Source organism: Bactrocera neohumeralis, chromosome 5, assembly GCF_024586455.1.
Source record: "Bactrocera neohumeralis isolate Rockhampton chromosome 5, APGP_CSIRO_Bneo_wtdbg2-racon-allhic-juicebox.fasta_v2, whole genome shotgun sequence".
Classification (NCBI taxonomy): domain Eukaryota; kingdom Metazoa; phylum Arthropoda; class Insecta; order Diptera; family Tephritidae; genus Bactrocera; species Bactrocera neohumeralis.
In genome coordinates, this window is record NC_065922.1 from 31887493 (window position 1) to 31911724 (window position 24232).

The 24232-nt window shown below is 35.3% G+C and overlaps 1 long non-coding RNA gene across 1 annotated transcript in view; it reads left to right on the forward strand.

Annotated features, from left to right (window-relative positions):
* Window positions 1-24232, forward strand: part of LOC126759580 (uncharacterized) — a 497180-nt gene that overhangs the window by 418572 nt on the left and 54376 nt on the right. The window lies entirely within an intron of this gene.

Consider the following 24232-nt stretch of genomic DNA (forward strand, 5'->3'; position numbering starts at 1 on the left):
ATGAATATATAATTACCAATCTAAATATTTTACTAAAACCAAAATCTTATGACGTGTTTGAAGGCATCGCGGCATCTGCGTCTGAGTAGGAAAATGCCTGCTTAAATTTCGGCCACAATTGCCATTTGACGGTGGGCGTTCAACGGTCACTAAGTGCCCCAGTTTATAGCTTCGTGGCACGGTTCGCATTGCAAGTCACTAAAGTGGCGCAATAATTTACTGAAATACCGTTTTGCATATGCGCTTGCATTGGTCCATATGTCTGCTGCCCACTGTGTCGATGACCTAAATTCGCTTGCGCAAATGCTCACTAATTTTATTTCAAACTTTTTGCAACTTTTTCTTATAATCAGCTAATTCTTTTTCGTATCTGCGACAACTTTACGTACGCAAACGTGGACGTTGAAATTTCGTATGCAATTTTTGGAAAAGGCAATTAGAAATAGTATACAAACATATAACATTTCCATATCAACAGTATCACACTCGCAGCATATTCGCGCAAATCCTTTAGCTTTTGAATGAAAAAGCAACTTCGGTTTCTTTGATGCCCCTTACAAATAAAAAAGTGTTCGTACTTAATATTGATTGGGGCTGACAGCTCGAGAAGACTGCAGGAAATGTCTAGAGCAAAGCACTAAGGAAACAATGGTGCAAGTGCACAAGTTCTTGTCCTGCATTGGCAAGACTACGCTGTAAACATCTGGAGTCCCCACTTTATGATACACTGAAGGAGGTATCGATACTGAGGCCACAGAGTCTGGCAATTCGCGTCAAGCGCTGGCGTCTTAAAGGATTACAACTCCTTATGAATCCAGTAACTGAGCTCCATCTGGTATCGCAAAGGATCAAAATATTGGTAGTCGAAAAAGTCTTTTCCTATTTCTAATCAAACTTCAACTCATATTTTTTTTTCATATTTTATAATCAGCTTTAATGAACCAAATATGTACCATTTCGGCTGACCACTTTTTGCTATTTTTCCGCCAGAGACATTATTCTATCAGTGTAAAACTTTTCTGGTTTCTCGGCGAAAAACTGCGACAAGTAATTTTCACAGGCTTCTCTTGAACCCAACTTTACTCCATTAAGGGACTCCTGCATTGACCGAAACAATGGCTAGTCCGATGGTGCAAAGCTATACGGTGGATACATCAAGACTTCCCAGCCAAGCTCTTCCAGTTTTTGCCCATCAAAGATGTGTATGGTCTACCTTTGTGCAGATGGAAGACGAAGCCCTTTCTGTTGATCAGTTCTGGCCGTTTTTTCGATTGCTTGCTTCAGTCATCAGTTGTTGACAGTTAAATGTAGAATCAATCGTTCGAACAGGTTGGAGCAGCTCATAGTGGATTCCTTTCCAATCCCACCAAACACTCAGCATAACTTTGGAGGCGTCAATCTTGGCTTTGCGATCATTTGTTGAGCTTCACCACGCTTGGACCATGATCTTTTTCGCACACTATTGTCGTATTTGATACACTTTTCGTCTCCTGTTACCATTCGCTTCAGAAATGATTCGATTTCATTTCGTTTCAGCAAAGAATCGCAGATGTTAATTTGGTCCATTAGACATCGAGCTTCTTTGTGTTTCAGCTTTTTTTTAAATGGTTCAAAACCGTTTGATGATGAATGTTAAGTTCTTTAGCGATGTCATGGCTGCTTATGTGACGGTCCTGGTTAATCTTTTCCATAATTTCATCGCCTTTTTCAACGATAGGTCGACCAGAGCGTGCATCTTTCACATCGAAATTTCCAGAATGAATGCAAGGGAACCATTGATACAGCATCGTCTCCGTAAACTTCACAAATTTCATGGGTGGCTTGGATGACATTCTTCCCTTTTTATACAAAAATTTCAGAATAGCGAATTTCTTCCTTATTTTCACTCATTTTTTGTTTAAATGAAGCTTAAAATCTCACCTTTCTAACACTATATGATGTGACACATTGTGATTGGTAGCACAAGAAATATCCGATAGCAAAGACATCTATTGACAAAATACGAAAAGACATTTTCGACTACTTTATATATACTTTATAGTGTCCTCGACTTTTCCTTCTGGTGGTTCCAAACTTCATGGCAAATTTAAATTACTCTATGTACATATTCAGGGTATTAAAAAAACGCTCGCATTTACCGTTGTATTTAAAAAAGCCTACTCCCTGCGCTCCCAGTTGCCTCTATCGAATTTTGTTGCATGTGAAAAACTTGTTATTATCTCCCTGTGCTTTCATGTACTTGCGTACTTACTCGCACGTCCCACTACATGCCAGAGATACCTTTTTCGTGCCTTGCATCGAGCCATTTCTTTTTCTTTTTAGTTTTTCTGCTAATGCTTTAAACTGGATTTGAAAGAAAATTTAGTAAGCATGGTCAATGCATTTCCCCAACTGACTCTACCCTACAAAAGCGATTGTTGTATGAGAGATTTGTTGTAAAAGCAACAGCTGACGAGGCTGAGTTGCATTGTAATTTACTGTCAATTAAAAAATCAGGAACCGTTTCATGTTTGACAAACTGTTCAAGTGGGACATTGAACAATTTATTGTAATATTTTTTTAACGGAAGCTTTGACAGCCACTTAGTTAATTTTTAAATTTGAACCATTAATTGTTACTAAATTTCTCATACTAAAGTGCAAGCAACTATTTGCTTATCAGTGCAAAGTTGTCAATAAATTTACACTATATTAGTTTATCTACGCGTCGAAGGCATATTTGAGCGAGCGTGAAACGGAATATGCAAGTATGAAGTGCTAATGTTAGTGATAAGTGCACCTTACTAATTCCATGGTAATTCAGATCTGACAAAATCCTTATCGAATAGCTACCGAGCAGACGTTGACCAACCAGATTCCCAAATACCTGAAAAAGATTTACTCTATTGAAAGCATGATGAGCACTAGGCTCTCACGTTTACCACCATGATTCCTAAGTTGTTGTGCGGCACAACTGTCACAGGCTCCCACTCATTCAATATATATACATATGTATACATATATATTATAAGTGGGCTCCAATTCTTTTAAATTCTTAGGCTTTGCATTTTTTAGCGATTCTCTTATGAGCCGAGACATGGAATTGTATTTTTTTAGTGATCGCATTTTTTGCATGGATAATACTATAGTAGTCAGATGGACTAGAATTAAGTTGACAGAGATCTCACGACAGAAAGTTCCGTTAACGATTTTCTCACTGAGTGTCGAGCCATCCGTGAAAAGGACTACTCCTTTTCTTGTACAGAAAAGAGAACGCCGGAAGCTATCTTGATGAAACAATGAACTAAATAATCAGATATGGAGTAACAGTCCTCCGAAATTTCAGACTTCTCAGATGCAGAAAGCTTCTGACATCCAACTTCTATAAGTTAGATAGCAATTTTCGACTGAACAGCATTGACAACAAGTGCTATGCTCCAGATGCCATCAAGTGCTGATACGAACAAACTATTTGTATGTAATATTTTTATGTAAGGACATGATTAGAAGATTAGCAAGCTTTTATTTAGAATGAGTATAATAAGCTAAAGTTTGCTCTACGTTATGTACGGACACTTATGATGAAGCCAGGTTTCTCCTTTAATCTAGAATTTTTCATATTTTTATTCAATGTGCAGTTAATTTTTTCGAAAAGGCTTTCTGAATGAAAATAACGAGGTGTTATGCTCACTGGCAATGGCTAAAAAGCTGTGGTCACATTACTCGTTTTTCTCCGCAAATTCAATTTTACACAGCTTAGCTTCGGTTAGGGTATGTCTCAGCTTAGACGATCTATTACTATGAGCAAAAAATAGAAATACCTTGTTTAAAATTCTTAATTTATTCTGCAAAATATATGCGGTCCTCCCCCCAAAATAATCGCCTTTGGCCACAAAACACTTGGGCCGACGTTTTTCCAATCCTGAAACAGTTGTAAGTCAGTTTCCAGAATAACCTTCAATGCGTGGAACAATTCACGTTTAATGTCTTCACTTGACTGAAAACCGTTTCCCAGGAGCGGTCGTTTGAGTTTGTTGAATAGCCAGAAGTCACACGGAGCTAATTTAGGCGAATACGCTGATTGCGGTACGACATTAGTTGAAAATTTGATTGGCGATTTTTTTTACGGGTTCGGCTCACCTTTGCCACGATATTCTTTCGATTGATTGTCTGTTTCCGGGTCGTAAGCATAGATCCATGACATATTAGTAGTCGGAAAGCATTGTCTGTAACGACTTTAACGCGCCGCTGTTTTCGAAAAAACTGATCTTTCAAAATAGTTTTCACTGATCCTTTTATATAATATAGCATTAATGCTTGCCATAAGGTTCTGACAGTCCTTTTCGCAACATATGTACTGTATGTACTAGATTTCTCAGTAAAGAAATAACATAATTTTATTACCATATTTATTGTACTGATTTATTTTTGTTCACATTTCTGGTTGAATGTATGCAAAATATATACCAGAAGCCGTTCATAGAACTGCATATTTGCTTAAGTTATGTCTTCACACATGTCTACTAGTCTTACACATTTACCTTCATTTGTGGGTTTTTTGAAGATCATTATCATTGGCGCAACATATGTATTCCAGCTTTGGAAGACAACATTTCCGAAGAAATTCGTATTCCGGCCGAAATGTAAAAGTGTATGTAACATTTAAATGAAATACATTTGTTTCAAATAAAGAACTTTTTGCAAATTTTATGCGTTTTTTTTTAAAAAAGTTATCAAGATTAGATTGCTAACACTCCACGATTTCACACTCGATTATGAATCACGTTGACATATCAAATATTTAACTATGGAATTGTTCCATTATATTGAAATCGTGTACAAGCTTTTAGTGCCGCTCAGTGACTTTCTAAAATCCAGCGAATAAAGCGGATTTCGATTACTTGTTAATTAGGCGGAGGTAAATGGATTATGAATTGACAAGAGAATGGATCATGGATTGTAATCAAATACTTGAGTATAAATGAATTAGTTATTATTAAAGAAAATGCAAAACTATAAAAACGGATCAAATAGACCAATTTCCTGTACGATGTGTGCTTTTAACCTTGAATTTTAATTAGTTGTCCTAAATTTTTTTAACGCAAGGATAATTTAAAGATATCGTTCTTTAAAATACCCTCTGGGTTTACCGATGCGTCTATAACATTTGTCAAGCGTCTGTTTGCGGCAAGGTTTAATTATCTTAGAGTTCATGTGGAAATAGTGTCGACTAAAAGATTGCCACCGAAGACCTTACCTTCGAATTTATTTTGACCGAAAACCATTGAAAATAATATAAAACTATTGAGTATAAAAATTAGTGACTTATGTCCGTACATTATGCATTACGCAGTCGTACATGCATGTGATGCAACATGCAGCAATATATCACAAATATTTCTGTATTGTGTAATACAAAAACATGTTTGCCACATATTCAATAAACCATAATGATACAGCCATGCATCCTTCCGTGATTTATACGTGTCGATTGTGTAATGGAAATGATTACCCGCAAAGCGTCAGAAAACTATTAGAAGCTGTAAGCATGCAACACGCGATCTTGCATAGCGTGCCACTTGCAACACATGCAATCACATAGTTACACATACATATGTTTGCACATTGTCTATATATGTCGTGACATGTGTTTTTAACCACCTGTGGCTAAGTGCAAAACAAAACTCTGCTCCCATATGTGGCAGAGGAAGAAAAAGTTGGCTTCATTTAGCTTAGGTGAAATGCCAAATTTGAACGTCGCACATCAGCAGGCAAATGCAGACAAGTGTGTCTACTTTATATAATTAAATCAAACGCATTAAAAAATAAGTTTAAAAATATATTACTTCTCTGCTTTGTGCTTATCTTTGCCAACTTCAAAGTCAAGTTCAATGGTAAGACCAAAAAAGGTCGTGCTGAAATGGGGAAATGAAAGCTACGAACATATTAATGAGTTTGTCAGCTTACTTGCCCCAATGAGTACCAATGCAAGTTACCTAACATAAAGATACTGGAAAAAGCATTAGTTGACCAACAAAAGGAAGGAAATAAAAGTGTCCATTTTCATTTTGCTTCGTAGAAAATTACAATAGTAAATGCAGCAATGGGCGTGTTCGATTCAGTACTATCCTGTTCACTTTTTTGAGCCTCGCTATCTTGCCAAAGAAATGTGCTTTTGAAAGCAGCCATGAAGCTGACGGGTTGAAGTCAATATGAGGAAGTATGTTGAGTTCTAAGAAGCCTCTGCTTAATCAGATATTAAAAAACCAACACATGTACCAGTGGATTGTTCTACTTCACGCTCTACAAAGTTGGGCCAATAGCAATATTATGAATTTTTGTTACCTTCAATAATCCAAAACAATCTAGTTGCTGTTATTGAAAATGAAAAATAACTTCAAGATAGACAATATGACCTTTCTACAAATCTTTTTTCACATGCCTAACCTCAAAATGTTTAGCAATTTTGACTTCTTCTACCAGGGCAAATGTATAGTCACAAATCGCAATTTTATCTTGCATAATAACAGGCTAACCATAGAAAGCCATCGATTTCTTAACTTTTTAAATCACAGTTTCGAGCAAGAAAATCAAAAATGTAATACCTTTGCAGCCCAGAAAATTCATGAAATTGTTTTTAAAGTAATCCTTTAAAAAAAAATTTAAACTTCAGTTATGAAGGTATATTTCAGCTAAAGGTAGAAAATTACCTTGGTTTCCTGTAGAGTGCTTACTCGACACGGCTTCACTTTTCATCTCAATAAAAGCAAGTTTATTTTCAAACAATAAAACATCATCAAAAACTAAAATTAGCGAAAATGATCAATTTAAAAAATAAGTGGATGTGTAGAGTTTGTAGACTTTTTTAAATTGTTTAGTTTTTTCGTTTAAAACATTGTAAATATTCTACAAAGCAGTGATTGTGCAAATCACGTAAATATTCTAAAATATTTTTGTAGTGTAGAATTTGTAGACTTTTTAAATTCAGTAGTTTTGTTGATTAAAGCATTGTAAGTGTTAAACAAAACACTTAATGTGCAAAATTTGTGTATAGTGAGCAATATTAAGACAGTGTAGAGTTTGTAGACTTTTTAAATTTTGTATTTTAGTTGATTAAAGCACTGTATATAATGTATGGACAACTACTTCCATGTAGAATAAATAACATTACGGTAGTGTAGAGTTTATAGATATTGAAAATAGAGTAGAGTAGAGAGTAGTTTTATAAAAAAGTTCCTATAACAAGTATCGTGCGTTTCACTTTTTCTGGATTTATTGAAAAGAAATAATTCTCCGATGCGCCAATTGGAGATTTAAAGTGTAGCCCGGTTCTTCTCCACTTGGTTTTTCCAACGGAGTAGAAGTCTTCCTCTGCTTCCCAAATCAAAATTAGTTATTTTAACAAGTTGTCGGATTTAATTCAATTAACAAAAAAAATCTATTATCTTAAAGTAAAGTCTCAAAAAAGGCCAATATTTATATCATTATTTCTTCCTGAAATTCTCCTATCTAATCTGAGGTATTAGTATTTCAACTATTTTATAGAAATTTTCAAAATTCAAAATCAATTCAGTATATATTTTGCTGACACAAATGCTAAATAAAAGCTGTTTAGGCTAAAAACCGCTCTTAGTAATATAAAAAATAATGTAAATGCAATAAGATATAGTCACAAATCCACTTTCTGCTCAAAATTGACCAGTTTTCGTTTGGCTTGCAATTCAAGCCAAAAAAATTAATTTGAGCGCTTGAAAATAGCGATTGTCATCAGACTTCACCAATCAATGTACCCCAGGGGTCACACTACATTATTCATTTAAGATATTTATCTTCATTCTCTTTGCGTTTGCACATTTTTAGACTTCATATGGACACTTGTTTGTTATGTTGTTGTAATGTTTATTACGTTAACTCGCCTCGTGCGTTATACTTATGCGGTGGTGTGATAGAAACTATTCTCAAGCTGAAATTTAATGAGCTTTTGACAGCTGTCAAACCATATATGACAAAGTTTGGCTCTATGATGTAAGTGTAACCGACACTGAATAATTTGTCTTAAAAATATAGACTCATAAATAAATTTTTACAGTTATATATTAAAGGTATGGTTTTAGACTAAATAATATTTGTGAAGTGACTAATAATTTGAAGTGATGAACAACTTGAAATATAAAACACATGGCTCAAAAATACAAATTGCGGATCCTCAATTCTCATCTCTGTACCTTAAGTTGAAATATCATTCCTGCAAATGAATACTTCCTAAAGTGTTTGCCACACAAGATGTAGAGAAAGCTCCACGTTTAACTAATCAAATCAAAATAGCAAAACTAATGACTACTGTCATACGCACACAACTTATAGTTGTTTTCCTGTTGATGACGACATTGATCCGGCATTCACGATTGACTTAAATAATGTAATAAGGCTGAAAAACTCATTAAATTCATTTTGACGAAGATAAACAGGATCACAATTAAACACCGACAAAAAGTGGTTTAAGTAAGAACGCATTTGATTCGGGCAGGCTCCACTATTTTGTTACCTCAGCAAGCATTTTTTGAGCTTACCAAGGTTATCTAAGCAAATGACACTGGGTAAGGGGTAACTAGTATCACAATTATTCAGGGCTCATGAATCAATCCGAGCTCTTCCTCTGCAATTGATAAATCTATTTCTACCCCAGTTCATACGTAAAAGTAAATCTGATCGTTTGAGAATACCTAAGAGGCAGTTATACAAGTATATGTTTCTAAGAAGCGATCTGTATGGATGGTCTCTGTGAAGACACGTAAATATGTCTCAAGTCTATTCGTGGCTTTTTCCTGCGGTTCGGCTTAGTAATTAATCTCATTCTTGAGAATAATAGTATTACATTATAGGTGCCTATGTAATAGGAAGCATTTCTAAAAAAAATATTGAAATTTTTTGGACACAAAATTTGGATAAAGCTCCACTAAAAGAAACTTGCACTTGAAAGTAGTTTTTGAGAAACGGTACCCCTAATTTAATTTTTTTATTTCAATGATTTTGATAATCTAGGAAAATTTTTTTCAAATGTGTATTAAATTAACGACTTTTCAAAGGTTTGTTTGATTGTTTTACTAATTAATTGATGGAATATAATAAAATATCTTTTAAACTAAAAGGATTAAAAATTAATAATGTTAGAAATATTTTTGAGAAAGTTTACCACTAGTGCAATTCTTTGAAAAATAATAATGTAGAAAATCTTATTAAGTAATTGCCACCTGTTTATTTTTTTTAATTAAATAAAATTCTAGAAATATAATAAAACGAATATCGAAGTAAACGGGCTAAAAAAATGTTGCCAATATTTTTGACAAGTGTTGCCATTTGTTTAAGTTTTTAAATAATTTTGATTAATGAAATATAATAAAATGTGTGTCAATCTCAATCATTTTGAAAAATAAGAATGTTGAAAATATGTTTTTTAAATATTAAGCGGTTTTAAAAATAATAATTATGAATTAAAAGTTTGTCATCTTTTCATGTTTTTTTAAATTAAATTTGATGAAGGAAATATAGTAACTAGAGTTTTGATCATAGGGGTTTCAAAAGTAATAATGGTGGAAGTATTTTTGGAAAAATTTGCCAATTGTTTTTAAAAATTAAACTCGGGCAAGAAATTTTCAAATTTGAGTACCTAATAGACGGGTTAAAAATAAATTTTTGGGAAAGGTTGCCACCTGTTTAACTTTTTAAATAAAATTCAACTGATTGGTGTGTACATGGCGGGTTATAGAAATAAAAATTTTGGGAAATTTTTGAAAAAGGTTTATTTTAAATTTGATTTAGGAAATAAAATAAAATCGTTGTCAACTTACCATTTTTTTACTTCCTGAGTCGAATTAAAAATAAATTAGGTGGAAACCTTTTTCAAAAATTTAATAGTTTAAAAAACAATAATGTTGGAAATGTTTATGGAAAAGGTTGCCATCTGCTAATTTTTTATTAATTTTGATTCAGGAAATATAGTGAAATGGATGATCAACATACATGTATTGAACAAATTATGACGTTTTGATGTATTTGAGGAAGGTTGCCACATTCTTATTATGATTTTTTTTAAATTAAATTTGATTCAGGAAATATATCATAATAAAACTAGTATCTAATTAGACCGGATTAAAAAATAAAGAGTTTTTAGAAAGGTTGCCACCTTTTTAAATTTTTGAATTAAATTTAACAAAGTATTGAAAAATCGGTTGCATGTTTAGATATATTTGGGATATAAAAATTAAATTTGTTTCAGGAAATATATTATAATAAAACTGGTTTAGTTATATTTGATGAGGTTTTGATGTTTTTGAAAGGTTGCCACATTCTTATTATGATTTTTTTTAAATTTGATTCAGGAAATATAGAAATAAAATGAAATGGTTTAAAAATAAACTTATTAAAACTTTTGAATTAATAAACAAAGTTAGAAATAGTTTTAGATGAAAAAGGTTGCCACCTGTTAAATCAATAAATAATTTTTTATTAAATAATAAAATAAAATGAAATGGGTATCAAACTACATGAATTGCATAAATTATGACATTGGGATATATTTGAGGAAGGTTGCCACCTTTTTGTTATGATATTCTTAATAAAATTTGTTTCAGGAAATATATTATAATAAAGCTGGTATCTAGTTACGCGGACTTAAAAAATGATGATGTTTTGATATTTTTGAGAAAAGTTGCCACATGTTTAATTTTTTGCTGAATTTGATGCAGGAAATATAATAAAAGTCGCGTCTAATTGGACGATTTCAATTATTTTCTTTTTATTAGAAATGTTGTCCCATGTTTAAAAAATTTATTTCATACACAATTATAAAAAAAAAAAAAAAAAATAACTGTGTCAAATAAAATTTAAAATATTTTTAGTACACCTACTTGTCACCTACTTGCTGCACACACAATATCAAAAAGTTCGAATTATGTATAATGGAGACTGCGCCCATTTAAGGTGCTAACATATTCGACAGTTACTTGTAGTCATGGATAGAGCAAATACAGGTATAGTTATAGTTCGTATTGTGATCATAAAGTATCGTCAACTTATTGTACGCGGGTATCAAAAAGAAAAAAATCAATCGATATGAAATTCAATCATAATAATTCAACTTGTTTATTTCGCTTTGGACATGTTGCAGCCTTCTTGATGTTAAAGGAAAATACATTGCCGGCTGTTAGTGGCCACATTGTTGCCAATAATTATATTTATATGTGCAGACTACTGTCTTTGCACAATGCGGGAATGCCAAAGTCTATTGCAAGACCAAAATAAATATATATATTTATATGTACATATATACAATTATATATAAGATAAACCAAACTAGTTATCAACAGCTGCACGCAATGACTGATTGTGTCAAGAGCAACAAAAATGTTTTCAATTATATATTTATATATGTATGTATATGAGTGCACTTATATAGTATAAGCGCATAGCTTTGTTGCAATATAAAGCTGTGCATGTTGCATCAACGCCTGGCAAACGCTTAAATAGGCTAAATGCCTTTACTATGAGACAGCAGCATGAGCAATTGATCACACATATATTATATACCCATATCAACATATATACATAGAAGCATACATATATATGTGTGATTGTTAGCACATATTAACTGCTTGCTAATTGGTTATTAATTGTGCGCAGCCGCCGCTTGCAGTCCTTAATATTGTTTGCTTTTGTTTGCAGCTTTTTTGCCATGACTTCTTTTAGGGAAATTGGTTGAGTTTGGCGATTTTTAGTAATTAACAAAGTCGCTAAATGCTCTTGTAAGACAAAAAATGTGCTCAGCAAGCCATATATATGTATGTATATGTTTCGAAAAAAAAAAATTAAAATAAAAAATAATAATAAAAAATAAAAAAAATCATTCGCAATCGAATTTGCAACAAAAGTGCCAACTGTACATTTCATGGTCTATAATTTGGCATTTCATTGTCGATTCGTGCGCGTTGCGGCAATAATTTGTCTGTGTCTCAATTTAATGCAAGAAATCGAAAATATTATATATACAAACAGCTGTATAGACACATGGTTACACATTCACTATTTCGCCGCCTGCCACGCTTGACTCATTTCCAGCACCTTTTGTTTTGCGATTTTTGTAGGCACGAAATCTAATTCACTCACTCACTCATTCGTCCATTCATTCATTTGTTCGTTCGTTCATTGTGTGAATGATTTAATGTTTCCACCGCTTTTGTTGGCGTTATTGTTTGCAGTTAATAAATTTTGTTTATCTTGTTGTTGTAGTAAGTGTCAATCAGCTGTAAAATAATTAATTGCTTTCTGCAAGTAGCTTTTTTGGACTGTCCAAATGCCTGCATACATTACTCGTAATAAATTCTTGTTGCTGCTGTCAGTGGCACGTGGAAGTTGTAAACTGTACAGTTTATTTGGTCAAGACCTTGTCAATAATACTGTCATTCTTTCCATATCCGCATGGTGCCTGCACTCCGGTTTTAGCTTCAGCTGTTGCACGAATTTTCTATCTTAAGAATATTTTATATCAGATATTAGCTAACTGAAAAATTGTCATATCCAAGAAGTAGAGTAAACTTTTGGTCTAAAATGTCTGTTGAATAACTTTGATCTCGTCCTTTTATTCCAGTAATATTGTTTATTATTGCAATTCCGACTTATTTTGATGTTTCCGAATCCAATACATGAGTTAGAGGTTCTTTGTAGAGTCAGATGAGAGGTTCAGCGAGTTGATAACTAATTCTCATACTTTATCCAGGGCCTTAAACTGCGAAGGTCCTAGATTTCTGAGACGAGTTCTATTAAAAACTGGACCCAGAGGAGTCCATTTCCAGTTAGTTCCATTCTGTATTAAACTTTCTTTAGCTTAGGAAGCCTTTATTCATGCTATGATTGCGGCCTCTATTCCGGCTGCTTTCAGACTATTATTATCGATTGCGCTATTGGAGATATTATTAAATGCTCCGCTTATGTGATGAAAGACGTCCAATACATATGTATGTCTTATGCTCCAGAATTCCCTCTCTGTATTTAAGGTTAACGATTTAAGTGCAGTGTTAGTGGATCTACCTTTCGTAGAGGCCTTGTGATTTCGAGAGATTAACCGTTGGAATGTTGTCCCTAATGTAAGCTTATAGAATCTTTTCGAGTGTCTTCAAAAATAATTTGCTTAGACTTATTGGTCTATATTCCTTCAAATAAAAGATACTCTTTTACCCGCTTTTGGGGTGTATGAGACCCTCGCCTCTCTCCAAAAGTTTGGCACCTATTAAGCCTTATATCTTATTATCAGGAAGTGTCAGCTGCCAGCCGTGTTAGGAAATGTATCAAGAGTGCTGGTACTATAAAGTATAATAAAATAAAAAGATGTGAAGGGCTTAATCATGTACCAACCTTTTGAAAAGGGCGAAAAATAGCTTCCATAAAAGGAGATTTAAACAGCTCTAAGCCGTTCATTGCCCAAAGTAGTTGGTCCTTCGTTGCAATATCGGAGGGACGCACTTTCTGTCATTTCCTACTGGTTGGAAGTTAGTAGCGTCTGTACACCACTGAATAGATCTTTCAGTGATTTCTCACTGTCACAGCAGTCCATTCTCGTAGTCGAAAGCTTTTCTAGTGAGTTCCTAAGCCTAGCTACCTCGGGTGTATTTTCTAACTTGCCGCGAAAGCTTTTCCACGACTCTCTTTCGACTTTGCAAACCTCTGTTTCGTTGATTTCCATAAGTAAATTATAGCAGTACATCTAAGACTTCGCAGCAGGAGGTGTGCAGCATCCTTCAAATTGCTTACTATCCACTTTGATAGTAGGACAGCGATATAAGCCTTGAGTTCGCTGACTCTGCGCTCAACACTAGTGAAAGGATGTCTAGACTCCTTAGCTTTGACATTGAGCTATTTTACGATTATACTTTTTGGATGTCTGGATCACAATTTTAAGGCCGATGAGCTTACTAGGGCAAGTACTTTGATCTCAATAACTTCGAAATGGGAACGGGTAGGAGCTCCGTTGGCTTCTTATGGGTCACTGCTGAACTGTTGGGCTCCAAACCAGCTTAGGAAGCTTTGGTCAACTACTAGCAACTGCGCAGTCGCAAGACCCTTCTGGTCCAGAATAAATCACAGAAGGTCTGGCGAACTCTTCGCTTTCAGCAAAGGCCATATTTCAATGGCTATAGGAAGCCTAACTGGACTGTGTCCAATCGGGATTCAGGCAGTAAGATTCAATATCTTACTGGATGCCAGCTGCATAAACAGAAGTGAAGATACTACATTTTTATATTATCTCCAACTGGACTCCTTATCGGATATCTTGCACAGTTTGAAAAGTTCTTGAACACTACCACTACGTGCTCCGAGCCCCTTTTTTAATCCGGTTTCGGCCCACGCTTTACATGTGATAGAGGTCATGCGATGTAATACGCATTGCTGAGAATATTCGTAACGTGCCGGTTCTTCCTATGACGGCCCTTCCTCCAATTTAGAGGTTGAGTCACATGCCTTAAGTCTAGTTAAATTCCCTATTACTATCTCTATGGATAAGTCCCAGTTAGTGTTTCTGAAAATTTCACTTATTGTGAACTAAGAATTTTGCTTAAAATCCTATATTCATATGGCCAGAAAACGAGTATGTCCGAAACACTGCCGAATCTTCAACCTTGATTATTTGCTAGTGTGTAGTGCTTCTTAAAAAGTAGGTCTACGATAGATGATTCAACCTCAGTCTTTCAAAAGCTAGTAGTCCACTTCGTCTTTCCTCGGAAAAGATTTTCATCCTTGTGGTATACCGGCCCAAAACGTGAAATTATCTGTTCATCGAAGTGTTATCTCAATAAATCCATTGATTGAAGTGATGTTTGGGAAGTAACGTCTTCTTGTTGAAACCAAATGTCGCCGAGATCACCTGCTTCAATTTCATGCATCAAATAGCCGATAATCATGGCACGATCGCCATTGACGGTTACGTTTTTTTTTTTAAGAAATAGAGACAGATTATTCCACCGGCCCACAAACTACATCAAACCGTTGTTTTTTTAGGATGAAATGGCAGCTCTTGAATCTCTTCAGGTTGCTCTTTGTCTAAAGTGTGGCAATTTTGCTTGTTTACATACCTTAGCTAGCTAGAATTGAACCTCATCTCTGATCACAATTTGGCTCGAAAACTTCGGATCTTCTTGGAAGTTTTCAAGAGTTCATAGAGCAAAGCGATGTCGCTTAGGAGGGTCGAGCGGCTTCAGTTTTTGCACAAACAGAATTTAGTACGCGTTCAATTTAAGAGTTACTCCATACGTCAGTTTGAGTTGTTGCGAACGGCGCCGAATCGACTCTCCACGGTCTTCTTGTAAACTCTCAGCTAAGGATGCTATATTTTCTTCACTGCTTGCTGGAGGTAGTCAGTTCGTTAGAGTATTATCCAATAATGAATGCTGAGTCTCAAGGTGGGTGATGGTGTTGCGAATAGTATGTTCAGTAGGCCAGTTATGTTGATCATAAGTTGTGCGAAGCACCCGAAACACTTTCTTTACAAAACGTGAATTTAAGTAATAAAGGTGAACGATTTGTAAACTTTGTTCAGGCATAAATCTTTCAAAGATGAAATGCCAAACAATATTGAACGAAAATAACGTGACAGCTTTACACCACTCGTGATCTGTCAAGACAGGATATTGAAAAAGGTACATCTACGTAGATCACCCGTTGTGATATAAACATTTTTTCATGCAGCTAAAATCAAAATTTAAACTAAGTATTTAAAATTTAATAGGTTTTCTGAGATCAATTGCACTGCACTTGAAACTTCCACCACGAATGACCTTCAGATTGGAAGAAGAGTAAAAATGGCTTAAAGCCGCAGGCTAGCAATACCAGTATCAAATATCTATTGTGTAAGCGGTATTAAGTTTACGCAATAAACACCCTTTATATAAATATTTTCATTTTCCGATCAATCACGACACCTGCTGATTCGATCCAATTCCGCGCTTTGCATTCAAATTCATGCATACTCTACTTCATCACAATGAATGGACCTGCAAATAAAAGCCTTTTAGCAAAGTCAAAAGCTAAAGTTCAATGGCATGTTTTTTCGCCAAGCTTTTGATTGACGATTTTTTGCAGCGTCAGTAGTCGTGTTGATTCGTAGATATGAATGGATCGAAATTAAGTACAAGTGTAGCTGGTAGATTTACAAGCAAAATAATAGAATTCATATTTGCTTACGTATGAATACTTTTACTTCTTCGACCCAACCCAAGCCAGCGGGTAGCCCTAGTGCAGATTTCAGCGAATAAACGGACACACACACAGGCATGCAGGCGCGCATAGTTCAAGTACGCAAAGCGGCATGACGCCAATCGAGAAGCGAAGTGATACAATTTTGCACGAAATTCCGGTGGCAAGCATCATAGTCGATGCACAAACACACGCACACATACACTTGCTAATTTATATGTTAATTACTAACGAGCCAATTGCAGCAACAAATACAACGTTGATTAGATCGCATTACTTGCAAAATGTCGCGCATTTGGCAACAATTTTAGCTTGGACTCATACGAAACTTGCACTAGATACCACCAAAATGGCAAGCAAAAAATTTTTGATATCCACAAGTGCTGGCATGCAAATATCGAAACTAGTTTTAAGCGCCTTTTCTTTAAGAAACAGGTGCAAAATATTATTGCACACATAATTCAATTTTAATCAGTGTATTTAAACATGCGTTGTTTATGCTGACTGAGTTGCATTGAAAGTTGAAAAATGTGCGTCGTATTCTATTCACGCATTCAGTTTCTAATGCAAAATCCGCAAGCTGTTTACGTTTTCAAAAGAAGAAGAAGAGAAGAAGAGACCTTTTTCGTGATTTTTTTTTTAAATTTATTGCTGTAGGTTTATTTTACTTATTATTTTATGAAAGCACAATATTTGAAGGATACTTAAAAAAAGTTATATCGAAAAATAGCGAGGAATAACGGATTTATAGGCGATCTCTGCAGGCACCTCGAAAAAAAGTTTTTGTGCGGTGACCAGCCTACAGCATCACTGGATCATCTGAAACCAAAAAATCAAAATGCTTTCTTTAGTTTATTAGTTTATCTTTCAATTGACGTCGAGTTTTTTTTTTTAATTTTTCAATTTTTGGTACCATTTTCAAGCCAAAATGACGATTTTAGACGAAAAAATCGACTTATTTGTTATTGTAAAATTCTTAGAAATTGAAATTTTTGGAAAAACTCGACGTCATTCGAGAGCTATATATATGTAGATTATTTGTACAAAATTTCAAAACGATCGATGCAGTAGTTTTTTCTGTAGGCTGGTCACCGACTTTAAAGATGACATATTTGGGAAAATCGATTCAAAGTTTTGTACACTCAGCGCAGGTAGCTGGAAGGCGCGCAAACCTAAGTTAGAGGTACCGTTATTCAACCTGCTGTAACTTCGTTAGTTTTTCTCCGAATGACCTAAAACTTTAACACAATATTCTTGAGATGTTGATGGTTCAGAAAAAAAAAAATAAAAAAAAATACTCCTGGCGCGTTCATAGCAGCGAATTTTGCAGTTGCGAAAGCAGAAAAAGTCACAGGGAGCCAAATCTAGCGGGTACAGTAGCTGAGCGATGACTCTCGTTTCGTATTTGGCCAAAAATTCAGTCAAAATCTTGTTAGAAACAGATTTTCGTGCTGAAAAATCCATAAATTTTCTGCACACAAAGCCGGACCTTTACGACGTATTGATTCACGTAGACGTCTCAACACAGGAAATAACTCTTGGTAAACCACACCATGTTAATCTAAGCAAACGTTGAGCATCACCTTGATTTTGACCGAATTGGACTGACTTTGGTTTTTTAATTTCGGCCAATTTTTGAAGCGCCGCTTGCGAGATTTCTGGCCGCTTTCGACTGTCTTATTCAGAAGCCTACGTCTCTCACCAGTAATGATGTGCTTGTTGTGAATGTAGAGTCTTCAACTGCTTTTTCTATCATTTTTTGCGATCTCTACCAGACCTCGTTTTTGCGAAAGAATCAGTAGTCCCGCATCGACATGCTTCATGCCCAAAACAATAATCAAAATGTGTTGAATCGATTCAGAAAAGATTTTCAAAGTACCATGTAGATTTTAGATGAATTCATGACCTTCAATAAATGTTTTTTGCCACTCAAAAGCTTTGTTCGAATCAACTTAATGAGTAGGTCTCATTTCTTTGTTGTTTATTGTAATGAAAGCTCAATGCATTTGGCCGTTAAATAGTTGTTTTGGGCGGTTTTGTAAATGGTTTTTAGCCGAATGTTTCAACCGTTTCAACCTATATTTTAAGGGTGATTTATTTCGAGGTTCCCTACTTTTTAAAGAAAATGCATATAAACTTCAAATTTAAAGGGAAACGTTTATTATCATTCGAAATAACATTCCTCAGTATTTATTTTTTGAAGATTATCTCTTTCAAATGTTTGCCGCGGCTAATCTCAGATGGTCCATCCGTTGAGTCCACTTTTCGATGAGTCGTTCGAGCAAGGCTTAAATCGGTGAGGTATTGTCCGTATAGACTTTAGACTTTACATATCCCCACAAGAAAAAGGCAAACATTTTCTCAATAATTCCATTGATTGATGCGATGTGTGCGAAGTGGAGCCGTCATGTTAAAAACAAATGTCGCCGAGATCACGAGCTTCAATTTCGGGCATCAAACAGTCGATTATCATGGATCGATAACGGTCGCTATTGACGGTTACACTCTCATCGACATCATTTTTGAAGAAATATAGACCGATGATTCCACCAGCCCACAAACCACACCAAATCTTTGTTTTTCCTGTTTGAAATTGCAGCTCTTGTATCTCCTCACGTTGCATGCCCTTGAAGTCAGAAATGGGCCTCATCGCTGAACAAAATTTTGTTCGAAAACGTCGGCTCATCTTGGAATTTTTCAAGAGCCTATAGAACGAAGGAAGGGCTAGCGTCTTCAGTTCTTCCACAAGCTGTATTTTGTACGATTTCAATTTAAGATCTCGACGTAAACGCGCCATGTCGTTCAAAACGTCAGTTCGAGTTGCTGCGAACTGCGCCAAATCGACTCCACAGTCTTTGTGTGTACTCTCAGCTACGGCTGCTATATATTTGTTGCGCATAGTATGCTTAGTAGGCCGATTATGTTGATCATAAGTTGAATTTCCGTAATAAAGTTGAACGATTGGTAAACATTGTTCAGACGTAAGTATTTCCATAATGAAATGCCAAGTAATCTACTTGGATCACCTGTTAAGTCGGAGTGAAGATCTGGACCGATTTTTATTTTGTGGCCCTACATCAAATTTTGATAAGTGAAATAAAATCTCAGTACAGCATTGAGATATCACACATAATCACACACATCGGTAAATAGGAGTCAATAAGGGTCAAAATAAATTTTGAATTATTATTACTCTGGGTTTAGAGTGTAGAAAACATTTAAAACGATTTTAACAATTTTTGGCACATTTGGTTTGATATCTATATTTGATATTGCCTATAATCGGAATCCACCTTAGTTGTAATTCTATTTCGCTTAATTGAAGCAAAATATTCTTAAATCAAGTAAGGGTGGACGAAGGTCGGGCAGAACGAAGAATTACATAATCTTGCAAAATTATAATATATACTAATAGTGCGATAGTTTTTGGTTAACGGCACACTAAGATACTTATATATAGCAATATTTGCTTGGTTTTGGTTTGAAGCTTTCAGATAATAAGAGTGAGATAGCCTTGCTTACAAGTTTTATAAAATTTTGTCAATTTATATCCATGTTGAGACAATATGTTGCCGCAAAAAACAAAAAAAAAAAAGATTGTTGTACGCAAAGTCTGCGTTTTATATATTTACAAAAGGAAGTAAAAAATATAAGTTCTTCGTCCATGATCAATGCTTTGGATGCCTTAAAATTAGAAACTCCCCACATTCTTCTTATAGCGGTATCTAGAAATACCAGTTTCTGCTACTACTTATATTGCAAGATATGCAAATAAAAGTGCCAAACATGCACAATCCGCACAATAATGCACCAAATTCAAATTCACATTGCCCAGCAGCAATTGCACACCAAACATAGTGTCTATGTTCCTCCTACGTATGGACATATGTGTTACATACACATACATATAGTATGAAGCAATAAATACTTGCCAAAATTTAAAGTTAATCCTTCTCCGAATTCGCGCTGAAAAAGATAATACATGTGTGTGCCTGTACTAATCTGTCTGTTATTGGCAAATGCGTGTAATAGAGCGGGTTTACTTGTCACTGGAACTTAGCACGCGGAGCCTGCGCACAATCCAATCTCTGCGCTTACAGGCAATTTTTGTTTACGTTCCATTTGTGTTGTGGCACCGCGTAAGTTAGTGGCTGGCATGTGCCCCAAGCAAACTTGAATCAGTAATAGGTAAGGGGCGGGGTACTTGGTATGATATATGGTCATTACGGAGTACAGCGCATTGCAATGTGGGATTATGTTTTCTTCCACTTTTCGCTTTTGAATGCACGGCTTTGAAAATACTGCGATTTCCACAAAAATGCATTAGTGTTAATTCTGACCCAAAAAATAAATGATAGACTAGTAAAATGGTTACTGTTTGACTGGTTTTCAATACTATTTATAACAGCATAAATCAATAACCAATTCTAGTTTCAGCAATTGTAACGAAATATCTATCAATATCGGCATTTGTTTTCATACAGAGACTTTGTGCAGTGATTATTTTCCTTAAAACTTTAAAGAAAAAATTGAACAGTGATAATTTTCCTTAAAATTTGCAAGAAAAAAATTTATTTGGTGTTTGGTATCTGTACTAAATATGTTTCTAAGCAATCCATTTGAAAATAAAGCAGAAACTACAATTTAATTGTAACAAAATTTACCATAATGAAGCGCATTTAGCTAATTGTCAGTTATCATATAATCGTCAACTAGAATATAATTGTCAATTAATTTATGTCAAACTCTATCCAGCACAATCTCAATGAAAATTTTCTCAACTTAGTGAATTTTTGTTAAAAATATTAAAACTATACGAGCATTACTCCCTTTTCCACTTCTCTGCCAGTATCTATAGCAACTGACTTCTGAATTTTAAGAGATTTACGAACATTAATAATTAATTGAAATCTAAATTGTCCAAAAAAGCAATACTCTGACTTATCGCTAGCTGAGCAGCAATCAATCAATTATGGCTCCTTATAAAAATAACTGTAATAGATTTGGTAAAGCGACTAATGTTGTACAAGAAAGCTTAAATTGTTTAAATTGTAAGCAAGTCGACGTGTAATTCTATTCTAGTGAGACATTTTTTAACAACAATCGCTGATGTACTAGTTTGATGTTCGTTGTAATGTTGTCAGGTTTTTAAGGTTATGTCCAACTTAGGTAAGGTCGTCTAACCACTATAAAAGTTGTGCATCACCATTGTTTGTATCACCTAAAACTAATTGAGTTTACTTTAAGGTATACATCCTATATAAATAAGGCACACAAGAAGGTATGAAAAAGCTTGATGGGAGCCGGAATAAAAGCTATACGATGGGCGTGGCAGCGGTCACTTTCTTTTTTTCACATATCTCTGATCTCGACCGACCGATTCCAACTAAAATGCAATTGTTATATAAGAATGTGAAGGGTATGTCACATACCGAATTTGGTTGAAATCGGTAGTGCGAGTACAGAGAGAATGGGACTACTTTCCATATAATACACTTTTCAATTTCATTTGATTCATTAAAAACTAAACTTTTCATGGATATTCACAGACTTTGAAGTCTGCCACTTTTTAACAAAAACATAGGTCAATGTGTGAGATACACAATTGAAGTTCAGAGAGAATCCTTTCCTGATAGTAGTAACTGAAATAGATTTGTGCTAACTGTATGCTACAAATGAGTTATATGGGATATAACTGAGTCCATTGATGCAACGATTTTCGAACTTCCGGTTGACTTTATATCGCATACATAAATCGTGTTGGCCGATAAAAATGACAAAGAGTGTTTTTCATAACAGTGAATCTCCGTGCCTAAAATGAATAAAATTGGGCGAAAACTTGACTTAGCCCCCTTATCACAAACATATAACATATTGGTGACTTTACTCCACCCATTGGTGATTATATGTTAGGTACCTTAATTAATCTCAGGGAAAATAGACAGATTGATAGATAGAAAATAATTAGGGTTTTGCACTGTGTATATCAAATATGATCACAAAGGTCCAGCACTTTGAACAATTCAACAACTTGCTGGGCACGATGGAGGTGATGTGATCCAAGTAGATGGATCCAAGGGTAGAAGCAGGCTCAATACAATTAGTCGGCAATCAAAAATCAGGTGTTCTGGAGTTACCGGTTCCATATTGCAAAACCGGCAGTTTGCAAATGAGATCATGCCCGTGTTGAACAAGTACTTCTTGAGCCTGCGCGCTGTAATTTGTCTCAGGGGAGTTTGATCATATCCCTAAACCTTGCTTGGCTGTAACCTCCCTATAGTATTTTATTTGGCGTGGCGCATTCCTGTTGCCTGCAGCCAAGTACCGTTCTCTCCCCACTCTCTCCTCCATGCGGAGCAACTCCTTTACTTCCTTCCATTAACCTGAAAGCCGCCGCAGAGCGGGCTAGTTCGTCGGTCAGCTCATTGCTGGCTACTCTTTTATGTTCCGGCACCCAGATCAGGTGGCAGTTCAACCTACCTATACACTACTCCACTAATAGCGATTTGACTTCAAAAACTGAGATTGCTTTTATCCCCGCTTGACTACGGCTGAGTACATCGATACGCTGGTTACGATAGTTGCGTTGGAGATTGATTTCTGCACACTGACTTATAGCAAAGACTTCTGCTTGAAAGATTCTTCGAAAACATCCCATTAGTATGGATTGCTTAGTATGCGGTCCCGCAATGCCTGCTCCAATGCCTTATGGTCTTTACGAGTTGGATTCCAATCCTCAAGTTGCCGTTTTGCAACTTAAGGTAATTCCCTGGCTTTGATTCTTGCAAGTTCTAAGAGTATAAAATGTTCGGTTGCACCCGAACTTAGACCTTTTTTACTGGTTTTTTAGTATCTTCATTCGCTCAAGCAGAAGTAACATCCTGGTTATACTTTATTACATACGCTTGACAAAATTCTGTTACAAAGTTTACAATGCATACAGCATACATTTTTTCCAAACGTTTACAGTTGATGACTGAAAGAGAAGTGGTCATCTTCAGGTAGGTCGAACCAATTCAGCCATAAAATTGTTTGAGAACGCATTTGTAGAAATCCCCTTAGAAAACATAAAATTATGTCAAGGAAAATAGATATGTATGTATGTCGACAAGATCAATGTCAAAGATTTCCTCATTAAAGTCTACCGTCGGTCAGCTGATCATCTGCTTGAAGAAAATCAGCAGATGCAGCGATTTTTTAAGTGGCACGAGTTCAACGGCCCTATAAGTATTCTTTTCACAGGGTAAAAAATGTTTACTGCTGAAGAAGACACGACAAACTCTAGACAGAAACTTCGAAAGACACAAAAATCCAATTGGAGAACATGGCCTAACGAATACCCTACATAAACATGGACAAAACCTATCTAACCCCAAAAAGCGAAGTTGTATATATACATATGTATGTACTTATGTATGTACTTATGTGTGTGTATATGTAATTATATTGTGTTGTAAGATCATGCTCTCATATGCTCTCGAAGTTGTCTCGTTATCGATATCGTTTCGAAGTGTCAATCATTCTAGGAGTCAATTTTCTTTTTACAACCACTTGGACCGTAATTGCCGTAAAGCATACAATGGCTTAGGATACGTAGCTGTTATGCTTAACGCAGCTCGCAACGAAAAACATACATACATACAAACATATACACATACATACAATATTTTGTGTTGCTGATTTTCGAAAGGCAATTGGAAAAACGACGGTTGCACTGAGCAAGCCAAACTCAAAGGCCACAAGCTACACCCAAAGCTTATAGCCTCTGTCTTTGGCCATGCGATGTTGTTGGTTGCAGTGGCACGTGTGGCTGTTGCGTCGAATGTCTAAAAAATGTATTAAAAAAGTTACGCGCAAAATGTCGGAACTTGAATGCCGTTAGACGTTTGCGGCACATGTGCATTGTTATTTAAATAAATTCGCCCGCATTGGTTTGGACGGACAAAACAATCGTCGATACAAGGCGGAAGAAATTTGCTGCTTGTGAGGCTTTTCTTTTAAATATCGGCAAG